At 37.9% G+C, this 14,562-nt stretch overlaps 2 pseudogenes; one reads left to right on the forward strand and one right to left on the reverse strand.

Annotated features, from left to right (window-relative positions):
* Nucleotides 1-443: 443 nt before the first annotated feature.
* LOC108248380 lies at nt 444-10,518 on the reverse strand (annotated as a pseudogene).
* Nucleotides 10,519-11,996: 1,478 nt separating this feature from the next.
* The window catches only part of LOC108248379, a 4,095-nt pseudogene continuing 1,529 nt past the window's right edge, over nt 11,997-14,562 (forward strand).

Below are 14,562 nucleotides of genomic sequence, written 5' to 3' on the forward strand. Positions count from 1 at the left end.
TTTCACCCTCATATTTGAACAGGAAATATGCAATTTCAGCGATTTTGACTATAAAAATGCGATTTGGACCATAAAAATGTTAGAAAATTACTCATACATAAAGATCAGTGGACAAATATTAATAATCATTTTATGTTATGATTTTTTTTTTTCTTGTCATGATGACAAGGGAGGCTCTGCCTCACCTGCCTCCCCTGACCGCACGTCCCTGAATACACTGTAAACTTCCCATCATTCAACCCAATGCATATGCAATGTAAGTACTGGAATACATCATGAACATTACACACATCCACTACATCATTGAAATTCAATTGAAATTCAAAAATACTTTAATAATCCCAAAGGGAAATTGAATGTTGTTGTAGCTGATAATCCTGATTTTGTTAAAGAGTTGTTATAGTTGCTGATGGCAGTGGGCAGGAAGGATCTCTGATAGCGGTCTATCCTGATGTGTCCTCGATCCTGGTGTCCTCAAAGAGCCCCACCAGGTGAGCCTCGCTGGCCCTCTGCGGAGCCATGACGGCCAACCTCTGAAAGCGCAGGTTGGTCTTGAACTCCAGGGCGATCTTGCGGACCAGTTGCTGAAAGGGCAGCTTCTGGATGAGCAGCTTGGTGGACTTCTGGTAGAGGTGGATCTCCCTTAGAGCCACCACTCAAGTACCGATCCTGTATTGGTGAGGTTTCCTTACTCGGCTGGTGGCCGAGGCGCTCCAATGGGTGGCTTTGGTGGCCAGCTGCTTCCTAGGAGCTTCCCCTCCAGTGGATTTATTGGCAGTCTGCTTGGTTTTGGCCAGTGGTGGGCTGTCAGGGCCAGCAAGGCCTTGTCTGCTGGTTTAACATAACCAAGAATTATGATCATAATTATGATAAAGGTTAATTTAATTTTTAACTTACTTTCCCTAGATATCTAAAAGTATTCATATTTTCTCTGTGTCATATTATGCTCTTTACAGTGCTGTTGTTTTTAGGTTAGAGTTTTTATCCAATCAGAATTCAGCTATTTTATGTTGCCAGAGGCTGTATGAAATCTGCCCGGGCCTTCAGAATCAACAGTGCGGGTGTCTGCACTGTAAGTGAACGGGCAAATGCAGTTGATAGATAGTTGCGATAGCCAATCAGATCACGAGTTGTGTCAGTAAGGCCCTCTAGCTGACCTCACGTTGAACGTGACATTTATGCGTCCTGTGATTGGATATGGATACTTACTAGTTTGAGCCGCGGCAGTGCTATGCAGATCAACAGAGTCACACCCAGGACTGTTAACCGTTAAAAACTTTTTTAACCCACAATGGCCGAAGGAGAGCAACACGTTGATTTGGTTGCTGATATACTGGCAAGGCTGTTTTCAAGACAAACTTTTCAAGAGAAGCTAGATCTCGTTAGAGGAGGATGGCCGACCCCTGAACTAGCTAACCTGTCCCAGAATAGATTTTGTGTTGAAATAAGTGTTTTTGGGGACACAGCCGTTTAGGTGACTGCAAACATTTTATTTATTTTATTCAGTTTTTTTAGCTTTGACAGTAGCATACCAGATATGTTTTAATTGCTGATGCGAGTTTGTTGGTTTTTAAATTGCGCTGGATAATAGCCCATTTTGTACACAACTGAAGTGATGCAATGCCAAGTGGTGCCTAAGTTTGTTTCTAACTACTCTCCAATCCTGGTGTTATAAATGCTGGCATAATGAGAGGTATTTATTGACTAAGTTGGCCATCACTGAAGGCCTAAGTGTGAAATGCACCGCCCACCACTGGTTTTGGCCATGAATGGACTTCAGGGTTCTTCATGTTCAACACTGAAGAGTAAAAGATGTTAATCAGCTGCTCCTGATTGTGAAAAAAAGCAACCTTGTTGTTATGGTTACGCATCATAACAAGATGTCCAAAAGTAAAAGGTTTCAGTAAAAAATCCTTGTAGCTGCACAGCATCCGATACCAGAGTAAATAATCTTTCAAAAAAGTGATTTACAAGTAGAAAAAGGAGGAATTAAAATTTTCAAAAGCCATATCTCAGAATGAACGTAACAGAGCTACTCCAACATGCAGCACCCCTGAGCGGCGCAATTCTAGAAGTTTTATATTAAAAAAACAAAAAAATAAACACTTTTCAATCCAAATAACAAAAGTTTATGAATACGCCAGCATACATAGTAAAATAAGTAACAGGGTGACAGCAACTTAAGGATACACTGTAGTGGTGTGTGTGTAAGTGTGGGGGTAGGGGGGAGTTCTTGTTTTGCTCAAATGATTCCAAACAGCAATCATCAGTCATCTCTTACCTTTTGACAATCCTATTAAACTTGGATCTGATTTTACTTGTAGGAGTTTTGTTTATTTTATTTTTTAATTCAAAAAGGCAAAACTGAAAAAAAATTCTTATCTCAAAAGACCAGAGTTTAGTTTAAAGTAAATCATTGGAAATTAAACACTACAAACTGCATTAAATATCACAGCACAAAGCATTTATTAGAGCAGCTTTACATTTATTCAAACAAGGTTGTTACAGACATGATCATGCAGTTAGTTTGTGGCTCTAAAGTATAACATTTATTATTTGTATGACTGAGTAGAAAGACGAGAATGTTATTTTCATTGTTAATAACTTGCTCATTATTGATAGATAAATAACACAGGTCAAGACAGTGTCGTACTACTGTACTGGTATCTAATATGGGTGTAATTTATGTGTGTGTGTGTGGTGGTGGTGGGGGGTGTTCAGTCACCCCAGGGTGAGAGGATTAAATGAGAGCCAATGATGTAAAGGTTAGCGCTTGGACTGACAGAGGCCTCTATCACACACAAATCTCTGAAAAAGACGGCGGGAGAGGAGAGGGGAGGAGAGGAAGATGACATGAATATAGGCCCACAGTCACTTTAAAAGAGGGATGAGTTTTCCTACAGCTAATAAAAGTGCAAAAGAAAACTCCACAAAAGAAAAAAAAAGACTGAAATAAATATAACAATTCAACAGCAGGAAACCTTCTTCAACATAAACCAGAGTTGGATTTAAAGGTTTCTTCTTCTCTTCAGTACTGGATATGCATTACAAGTCTTGTTTCATGGAGTTCGTTCTGTATGGTGGACATTTTGGGATATATTTGCTTCACTTCTCAGACGTCACAAAATGGCGGACGGGAGGATTGAGAAGAGTAGAAGCAAGGAGGTAGGTGCATGTTACAGTAACTGTGTGTGTGCCTCTGTGTGTGCATACATGTGTGTATGGAGGGTGGGGGTGGGGTGCATATGTGTCTATTTTGATGTCTGCTCTGCATTTTGCAGTGAAAATTTAACATTTTAATATCAAAAGGTGTGTATATATATATATATATATATTTCTTATTTATTTTAAAATGTTTACAATTTATTTATTTATTATTTTAATTGTTGCTTTTTAATGAAAATTTATATATATGTGCTGTTATATATATATATATATATATATATATACATACATAGATTAATATATAACATTTTAAAGAATTACTTACCATTTTTTATAAGTTGCGGAAATAAAACTAATAATATTTAAGCAATAAATCTGCATCAAAAAGCAACAATTAAAATAAATAAGAATATTAATACTACAACTAATAATAATACCACAACTACAATATTATTATTTTTTTTTTTTTTACTATTATTATTCCTAATAATATAACAATAAGAATAATATACTAACACTTCCATCATTTGAGAGTCAGACTGTCATCCATGTTTCTTGTATTTTTGTGTCAAGTCTGTGTCCTCCTTACTATTTTTCTATTTTTCTGATTGTGAAAAGGAACCATTTTTTGACTAAATTAATGAAGTTCTTGTCTCCTTGGGAACCACCTGCTTCTGTCTGTAATCTGTAGAGCAACAGTAAGGTTAGGGAGAAGAGATCAAATCTATTTAAATTCACTGCTCACCTGAAAAGATAAAACAAGATGACATTTTATTCTGTTTTGTATTTAGTTACCAAATGTAATGTATAGACACCAGCTCCCCGTGACCTGGAATGGAGAAGCGGGTAAAGAAAATGGATGGATGGATGTAATGTATTTTTTGTGGACTTGGTGGTGGTAGTACTACTTACTGGCACTACTAGTGCTTTGTTTTGGTTCTTTCTCTGTGAATTTGCCTGAAATGTTGTTGGGTGGAAACACTACACAACATTAGAGAACAGTCAGAAACAATAATCACCTGTTGGTGTGAACAGCAGCAGAATACAATTTCTAATCATTCTAGCCTTGCTCCATCATATTTAAAGCAGCTCATTGTCCTTTACAATAAGAACACTTTGCTTTCAACATCCAGGTCTTTAAGTTCCCAGAAAATCTAAATGTAAAACGGGAGGCCTTCAGATTTCAGGCTCCTCTTCTGTAAACCAACAGCCTTTCTGCTGTTTAACACCTAGCTATAAATTTATTTATTTGAAAAAGCTTATCTTTAGTTACATTTTTCTGCAAACATTGCAGCTGATTAGCCTGTGTGTTGCATGTGTGAATTAGGTTTTATCATTTACCCCTACATGTTTTTTTTAACATATTACTTTTATTTTATCTTTGTTTTGTACTATTTTATGCTTTTTGTTATTGCATTTATACTGTCTTTGTTAAGTCCATCTAGTTGTTTAGTTTAGCATTTGACCTACATTTACATCTGAATATGTATATATATATATATATATATATATATATTTGAAAGTACAAGTGGACTCTACATGCCTATACTGTTCTACAAGCAACTACAGAAATAGCTACTAGTGCTACTGACGTTGTCTTGTTTTAGTTTGTAAAACAAGACAACCATTTCTATATGCTGCTGTAGGTGGAATATGGATCATATATGTGTAGTAGTTGAACTGTTCCAATTTGGTGTAATTCTGATTCCTTTTCTCAACAAAATGTCACTCTCATTCCTCAGTTAAAATAAAATAAACTTTCTTGTCCAATAGTGAAATTTGTCTCGGGGAACAAGCTGCTGTATTTTACACATATTTATACATATTCACAACAACATGCATTAACACAATTAACAAAAACAAACAAAAATAGTGTAAGTTATTTAATTTTTAAAAAAAAAATTGTTATTTAGTATCTTAAAGTAAAAAAAGAGGACCTTCTTGTAATGGGTTAATTTGCTGGTTGATATCTGGAATTGGTCTCCTGATGGCAACAAATTTTACTCTGAATTAAAAACATGTTGAATCATTTCAAATCTTCTCTTCACAACGATCTGTCATACAACATCTGAAGATGTTCCTTTATTCTAATAGTCTTTAATGCAGTTTGAGTGAGACATTCCTGGTTAAATTTGAACTGAACAAACAAGCTGTTGTAATATATCTATTCTGTGCAACAATGTGTGTGTGTGTGTGTGTGTGTGTGTGTGTGNTTTTCCCACCACCACATGTCCAGGGTGTTTTTGAGGATGATAATGAATCCCATTTAGCCCCCAATCTGGAAATGATTGGGGTAATGGGACTTGTAATGTAAAAATCACATTTGGTGGTCAATAAGACTAGAAAATGGCGATGTAAATGCCACCCATTTACCATCTACCATTCAAGCTCCACATTCTAAAATCATTTGGTAAAAGAAAATCAGGATTTTATCACTTCAACTGTTCATCTGTCTTTTCAGCAGATACAAATGAGATATGAAGTCTGGCCCAAAGGTTTTCAACCTTAGTGTCTACACTGAATGAGGGAACCACTGGAATTGCTAGCCTTGTTGCAGTCTAAACTAATGAGACAAGAATTTATGCAAACATTTTGTGAGAAGCTACATATAGCTAGTCACTGCCAGAATGACAGCAGACGATCAATATCAGTGTAAAAAAATATTTAGTGAAAAAGGCCAAGGTTTTGCCACTAATTGTTGTGATTATTGGAACCAGCACTTCACAAAAACATGGCATTATGTTTCATAAGTGAATATTATGCCATATTACTTCATAAATCAACGAAAACGTGACCTTTTCGATCAGTCCAATTCAGATATAGTACCAGTTGACAAAATAAATAAATAAATAAATGATCTCAGGCTGCTGTACATTCTCATACAGTGTAAAATGCCAATTAGTAAAAGTTATCTATCTATGGACAAGTTTATAAATTCTCTCTAGTTAGTTAGTAGACTACTTCTCTCTAGAAGTTAGTAGTCTAAATGAAAATAACTACAGACACTGGTAGCAGAGCTGTGGTTAGACTAAGCAGTACTTAATTACTTAAAGTGCAGTTATGTTCTGGTCTGGTTAGAAGATTACAACGCTTGTTTATTTTACCACAGTAGTGGTAGTTCATCAGGTCTGCATTTTGCCTTCAATAACTCTTCATTGAGCTTGCTGGGAGGCTCATTACAGAATACTTTTGTCCCCTGTTTACGCTTTATATGTGGTATATGTTTATTTGGGTAAAATAAAACTATTTCTATGCGTCTTTGGACTAATGACACAACATACAGCATGCACAAAGTATTATGTATGTGTGGCTTCCACACGTAAACAGTACAGAGTGATAAACGTAGCACCTAGCAAGATGGCAGCCAAACGACTTGCACAGTGCTGTCAGTGGCCATTCCAGTGTTTTTGTAGTTCAGCCAGTGTCCCAGAGAGGTGAACTTTTTTATGTGGAGACCAGGACATTTATAGGAGGAAACCTGATTTATAGGTGTTAAGTCAAAATCGTTTTTTTTTTTTTTTTTCTTGTTAAGATACTTTTTTAACACTAGATGGCAGTGTTGGAGACATTTTGAATAGTTGTGGTGGCTGGAGTAACTAGTATGCAGACAAGGAAGGAAGAAGCTGGCTTTAACTAGGTAATCACCTGGAAAGGCCAGCTTTTTGCCCCGCACAGGGCTTGCAAGCCAAAGGGTAAAGCCAAAGAAATGTTTGCTGCTTTGTTTCAGTACTGAGATGTCAACAGAGTTGACATAGTTATGTGCTTGTTGCTTATTTTCTTCTCTTGCTTTGTTTCCACCTTGAGGGTAAATGACTCATTTTGTTTGGAAGAAAATGAGGTTAAAGTAACAACTTAAATAATGTATGGACTTCACTGACAATGATTATAACTAATTTAACTTTAGTGTGTTGCTAACTGTTACTTAAATGGCTTAAGTAAGATTGATAACATTTATTTAATATTTGGTTAGTGGAACAGTTATTTTGGTGTGATTATCTGATTTTGTTTTTCACTTTAAATTAATCAACATGTTCAATGTCATCTTCAACATCCTATTCAATATCGTGTGCAACACCCTTGAAAAACTTCCATCAACCTGATCAAAAGAATTGTCAAATTTAAACAGACATTGGAGATAAAACAAAATAACTTGACAATAGGGACATTTTGGATAACCACTGGACTGTGATCACCAACAGACCAAATTAAATTTCATCTCTTTAGTTTTTTTAACAAACTGTTTTGTTACAAGTAGGTGCAGAGATGTGTTTTATTGTTGGTAGTATCTCTCACTTTTGCTTCGAAGTTCACCTGTATTCAGGCTCTACTGGATCCTAGCAGCCACCTCTATATGCCACAGTTTTATTATTGAAGGTGGAGCGATAATGTTTTTTGTCTCTATCATTGGCAAAATCTCTCATACACTGCTGAAGGAATTTTAACAAACCTTTCATAAAGTAATAATTTAATTGACCTCTACAACTGATTGACTTTTGGAGTTTACCTAATTCAAAATGACCACCAAACAAAGCAATTTTGCTTACAACCTTTACCCTAACTGTTGGTGACAGCCCTATTTGTCCGTCAGTAAAATATCTCATAAATAACTGGAAAGATTTCAATGAAACTCTCAAAAGATAATCACTGACTGTACATCTCAAACTAATAACCTTTCAGAGGTACCCCAATTCAGGATGGATACCATAGCTAATTGACCTTACACTGCACAAAAATCTAATGTGGTGTTAGCTGACATTCATTTACTACGCATACTCCAATTTCTTTAGCTAATTTACAGTTAAAGAATTCAGCCTTTAACTTGACCTTGTTTGTTGTAATTGTTAATGATATCTGATTATATTTACAGCAACTACTGAAAAGCCTCATTTGTGTGTAGTAATTATGAATCCTTCTTTAAAGACATTAAACAGGTGTAGTAGTTTATTATTATTTTTATTTTTATTATTATGTTATTATTATTATTATTATTATTATTATTATTATATCTTGAAATTTTTTTTTAAGACAATGATAACTTTAGTTGTGAATTGGTACTATATAAATAAACTGAACTGATGTGCTCCAAGCTTAGTGTAATGTTAGACATATAAAAGCCTGTGAAAAATCAACTTTTTTGTGGATTAAAGTGAGTCAGTTTCTCTGTACAGCATGTAAAGTGGATTTTTTTTGCAGCTTTTCTGGACTGTTGATTGAAACTACCTCTGATCACTTAAAATGGACTGGTAGAGGCAGACATGAAAACAAACATGAATCCATATTGACTTATGGTGGTCTGCAAGAGTCTTCTCTACAGTAAATTGATAGGTTTGACCTAGATATTAGATCAAAAGCCTAAACACTGTGAAACATTCATGTTAAGGGTTTTTAGTTCCTCAACAGTCAGTGTGTGTAGATAGCTAAGCAAAACCTCATTAACATTTTCACTTGTATCTAAAACATATTCTTTATACAATTGCGATGTTTATCTTGTTCCACTGTGCAATGTCTCAGTTCAGTCTTTGTCCAAACAGATGGGTCTGAACCAGTGCCTGCATGTTCTGTTGCTTTGGTTTTAGGAAGCAGTGGCTCTGAAACTTCATTTTCATAAAGGAACATTTTTTTTGTCCTGTTGAGGCATCTCAGGCATACCATATAAAGAAGATGGCTGCCTACATGTGCCAGAACAGATTTGCTGTACAATAAAGATATCTTAAGTTAAGAATCCCACTTGCATAAATTATTTTATTGAATCATGACTGAATCTGAATTCAGACCATATTGCTGCAATAGCAACCTGCCTGCAAGACCCCCAACTACTGCCCGCAAATGGTGCACAAAGGCGTGCGCGCGTGTGTAGGGCGGGTGGGACAGGGAAGGGTATGTGTAGCAGAGACGCACTTGAGAGACTGACTGCATATATATAACACACACACACACACACAAGATGTGTTCATGTGTTCATGTTATGTGGGTGCATGTGTGCTAGTTAGCCACCTAACTAACTAACTAGATGCACAGTTAAAAAAAAAAATAAATAAATAAAGTGCTGTGAACAGTAGAAGGCCAGCTATCTACAGCACCCAAGAGCAGAAGGGACAGGTGGATCCAGCCCCAGAAGGCAGCAGCAGTCCCAGGGAAAAAGACACCGGGCACCACCCCAAGGCACAGAGGTAGGTCGCCAGCGAAACACAGGGTCAGCAGCCCCCAGGACAAAGAGGTACAGGGAGAGAAACAAGGCACAATCCCCCCCCCCCAACCCAGCCACGCCACTACCTCCTGCCGTGCAGGTTAAGCCCGGGACACCAGTCCCCCAACGGCTCGGTGCTCACACCAGCCCCTAGCAGAGAGACCGCCCAGCACCAAGCAGAAACACAAAATTCTGAGGAGAATATGTAAATTCACATTTAAAGCAGATATAAGAAGGTTTTAAGAAAAGATTCAGTGGTTTATTGTCCAGTTTCTTTTTGAACAAAAGTGAAAAGTTTACAGTGGTCAAAATACAATCTCCAAGAGTCAAAACACAAATCTTAAACACCAGAGATACAACTTAAAGTTCTTCAAACTCAAAAGCAAGCTAAGATAACTTTAGGCCACAGCCCTAGTCCTGATGCTGCAAACAGCATCAGTACTTAACAAGCCACAAGCTAGCGATGGGACGTCTGAAGCCAGGCTTCGAGGCGTGTACCGAGTAAAAAGGGGGCGTGTCCGATGAAGCCCCGCTTCGGAGCTTGTGTCATATTGAGCAAAATCACGTGATCAACAACAAACGAGGCCTCCCATTACATCTGCCACGTCATTGCTTCATTTTGCGTATCGTTTTTCAAAATAAAAGCGCTATGTACCCTGTTGCTTTGTGGGTTGTAGTAGGTGGTTTGGTAGTGGGTCAGCAGAGCAGATTTCATCAGCAGTGGTTGAAATGGAGCCGTCAAAAAAGAGAAAAACCTCTCATATCTGGGATATACATATTTGTAATATTAAAAACCAGAACTAGAACTCCCAGGAAGAGATGATTTTAAACAAACTCTGTTTTTCAGAAAGCAAGTTTCAAGCTCAAAGTATTCAGAGTCTGCCTTAACAATCACTCAATTCCCAATACACTAAAGTACAACATATCTTCATTGTCAAATAAGTTTATGACATAAAATAAAACCCAACACAACCACTGATGGTCAAGGATTAGATTGGCTACAAATAATTTTAATAATTAAAACATGACAATTAAATATGATTTAATTGATTCTCTTGTTACTAAACATGAGTTTGATGAAAACCTTGTGACAATATTGCATTTACAAATTTTTGAAAGAATGATGCAACTGGGTAACAAAGCTGTTACAGTTTCACCAGCAGCATGTCACTAGTGAATGATGAATGAAGCATCGAGTAAGTAACCTTTTTGCAATGCAAAAAGTTGGAAAGCTTCATTGTTTCATGAGGCTTCATTTGCCCATCACTACCACAAGCTACTTCAGAGAATCCACTAACTTGAACAAAACCTAGTAACACAATCAGCATTAAGCAGGTTTACAAAGTCTCACAGTTACACAACATTATTCTAAGGATCAACAAGCAAATCCACCCAACAGAAAGGTCAGCTCCTCAATCAGCCTGTGTGAGAGTGCTGGTTTAAATAAGAAGGGCTCCCCATGTATTGGTGGGGCAATCAAGTCAGTGTCCAATCCGGATGAGAGGAGGCTTGCAACAGGAAGTGGCAGAAGGAACTACAGGAAACAGGAAGAGACACAGGAGGGCTGCAAGTTCCCACAGTGGTGCCAGCTGGTAGGAAGCTGCAACCTCACCTGCAAAAATACACTGAGAAAGAAAGACAAAAACAAACAAACAAAAAAAAACATACAAAGGCCACTGGCCATAACAAATGAAAAATTTAGAACATATAAATAAAGGGCGTCTCACTAGTTCAGCAATGTTATCAGACATTAAGCAAAATGGTGCCCAGAAAAGAAGTGCCAACGCTGCTGAACAAGGACCAGGCTGACCTGCTGAAGGCTGAAGGACTTTTTTTCACTGCTGCTGTCGAGAATGGCCAGGTCAAGTGGAGCCTGTAATTCCCAGATTCACTTTATCTCACCTCAGTCACAATTTAGTTTCAAAAGTTGCCAACACCTCACATATTTCTCTAATTTTTCACACTTGCTGACTAAGAGGAAAGAAATTCAGAAGTGTTTGAGAGGGGCACCAGACAATTTTGGCATGAGCAAGAGTTCAAACAATTGATGCAACACATTTTCTCTCAAAACAGCCATTCACAATTTGTTTTCAACAGCTGCAGCCCAGTGAGATACTGGCACTTTGGTGTGGAAGGATCAGGGGTTCAGAGTTCAAATCCAAGTGCCAGCCTCCGAGTAACCTTGGTTACATAATGAGACTGAGAACTAGTAACTGAAAGCTATGCTGGCTTAGACATCATCCGGATAAACAAGTTTCACATCAGATGTTGGGGATGAGAAATGGGTTACTAGATGTTCATGTGTGAGAACAGATAACTTAAAAGAATTGCAGCTTACAATTACAGTTTCTAGAATTGCACTGCTCAAGGTGGCTGCATGTTGGAGTAGCTCTGTTGCACCCATTCTGAGATATTGTTTTTGAAAACTTTCTTCTTCTTTTTTTTTCTTGATGTAAATCCCTTTTTTGTATGATTATTTCCTCTGGGATCAGATGCTGTGCAGTTGGAAGGATTTTTTACTGAAATCTTTTTACTTTTGGACATTTTGTTATGATGCGCAAGGTGTTTTTTTTCACAACCGGAAGCAGTTGATTAACATCTTTTACTCTTCAGTGTTAAACGTGAAGTTCACTGAAGTCCAGTCATGGCCAGAACCAAGCAGACCACCCATAAATACACCGGAGGTAAAGCTCCCAGGAAGCAGATCACCACTAAAGCTGCCGGCAAGAGCGCCCCAGCCACCGGCGGAGTGAAGAAGCCTCACTGCTATAGGCCTGGGACCATGACTCTCAGGGAGATCCACTTCTACCAGAAGTCCACCGAGCTGCTCATTTAGAAGCTGCCCTTCTAGCACCTGGTCCGGGAGATCGCCCAAGACTTCAACATCGACCTGAGCTATCAGAGCTCGGCTATTGTGGCTCCACAGGAGTCCAGCGAGGCTCACCTGGTGGGGCTCTTTGAGGACACCAAAACCCAGGACACATCAGGACAGACCGCTACAAGAGATCCTTCCTGCCCACAACCATCAGCAACTATAACAACTCTTTAACAAAACCAGGATTATGAGCTACAAAAACATTTAATTTCCCTTTGGGATTAACCCTTTCATGCATGAAATATGAAAAACTCAATCAGGATTTTTTTTACTAAGTGTTTTTATACTTCCTTAGGGATGTAAAACAAGGTTTGAAAAAAATTTTTTTTTAATCTTTTATCTCTAAAGAAATATTTATCTGTCCACTCAAGTGTACTTCATGCGTTTTGTACTGTAAAAAACATCAATGTAATAACATGGTAGTTATATAGGTATAGTTGTAATTTAGTTATACAGTTGTAATATGGTATTATATTGGAATGGTGGTTCCTCCACTACTCTGTATACCTCTCTATTTAAGCTCTATTGATAAACATAAAAGTTAACAGAAACATAAAACTTTTTTTCACTAGGCGTTTTATTTATATTTAGGTATGTAAAACAAGGTTACAAAATAAAGATATGTTCCTGTTGGTTCTACATGTGCCAGTGCCATAGATCCCTTGCTGTTCCAGTACATGAAGGAGGGTAATGGTGCAAAAGAAATTGTTAAAAAACACCTTGTGATTTTTGTCCTGAATGTCTTCACAAAGGCGCATGACAATATCTCCAGTCATTCCCAGCTGACTGATCTCACCTCGTCCCCCAGCTGGACCTTAATAGGGTTCAAAGTTGTACATGTGCCCAGAGGATCCTGCTTGCACCCACACTTTAATTCCCCAGGGCTTGGGTTTTTTGGGGATATATTGTTTGATAGACAAACAATATTGATTGTTGATTCTTTTGCTTTTTTCCCCTGAGCTCTGGAAGGTGGTGGTCCCTCAGGTTCAACATCCTCATCTCCTTCCTCAGCCTCAACTTCCTCAGCAACATTTCTAGACTCCTCACCTTTACTATCACTGCTTGAGCCTACCTCTCTGCTTGCACCTGTCTGTACTGGCAGCCATTCCTCATCACTGCTACCAGAATCACAGTCTTCCTCACTTGAGTCTAGAAACTCCTCTATTACCCTGTATGCCTGTCTTTTTGAGCTCTACAAAATAGAAGGATATATGGAAAAAACTGAAATTACATTATAAAAACATAAAGAAGTTGATTTATAGCCAAAATATTATAGGATATGAATTATTTTCAAGAACAACATTGGTAGTAATTGACACTGCATTGAAGTTGAAACATAGCTTGTGATGCATGATGTACAATTGAGTGGACAGGTGATTAATCTGTATTTCCTCAAAATATAAAATCAAAACTTGGAAATTTTTTACATATAATGTCAACTTAGATGTTACTTGATGTAATTATATTTTTTTTACCTGCAATGGTGTCTTTTTATAGAAGGTAGAAATGGAAATAGCTGAGGTGTTCGGTCTTTCTCACTGTCTATCAGTCATCTTGGTTTCACTGATTATTTTTTCCCATTGCAATGACCAGCCAATGGGTTTCTTTTGTATGGGATGATGCAATAGCTTCCAATAGAGTGGACTATATGCAGCAGTGGCCAAAATTGCAGGCATTTATAGAGAAAAAACACTTTTAAACAGCTGTACACTGTAGTGACCTCTATACGTGAAAGGGTTAATAAAGTATTTTTGAATTTGAATTGAATTGAATTGAAAACTGTTGTAATGCTAATATACAAGTAAACCCAGAGATGTGGGAAGGCTGGACTGAAGGACAGAACAGAGGCATTAATCATGGCAGCAGAAGAACAGGCCCTCTATACAAGAGAGGAGGCCAGGGTCTACCAAACCAAACAGGACTAAAGATAGCCCTGAGACTGTCTGTCTGTCTGTCTAAAATCTAATCACCTTGCCTCTCTCAGATACCATTTGGCTGCACTTATGAAGTCAAAATGACATACCAGTGTCCTTTGATGGAGCAATCCCAAGCTACTGTAATATCAGAAGGAAGGAGCTTGAGAAATACCAAGGGTTGAAAAGGTAAATTGAGAAGTTGTGGAGAGTCAAGTCCAGTGATCATCGGAGCTCTGTGCTGTGACTGGAAGAGTGCTCCCAACAGATCCCAGGAGGCTTCCACGCCTCTAGTGGAGGACCCGAGCTTGAAGTCAAGGGTACCTGCAAATAGGGTGAAAAATTAGGGCAAATTGTGTGTGTGTGTCCATCCATCCATCCATCCATCCATCCATCCATCCATCCATTGTCTTCCACTTATC

The sequence above is a fragment of the Kryptolebias marmoratus genome, linkage group LG6, assembly GCF_001649575.2.
Source record: "Kryptolebias marmoratus isolate JLee-2015 linkage group LG6, ASM164957v2, whole genome shotgun sequence".
NCBI lineage: Eukaryota > Metazoa > Chordata > Actinopteri > Cyprinodontiformes > Rivulidae > Kryptolebias > Kryptolebias marmoratus.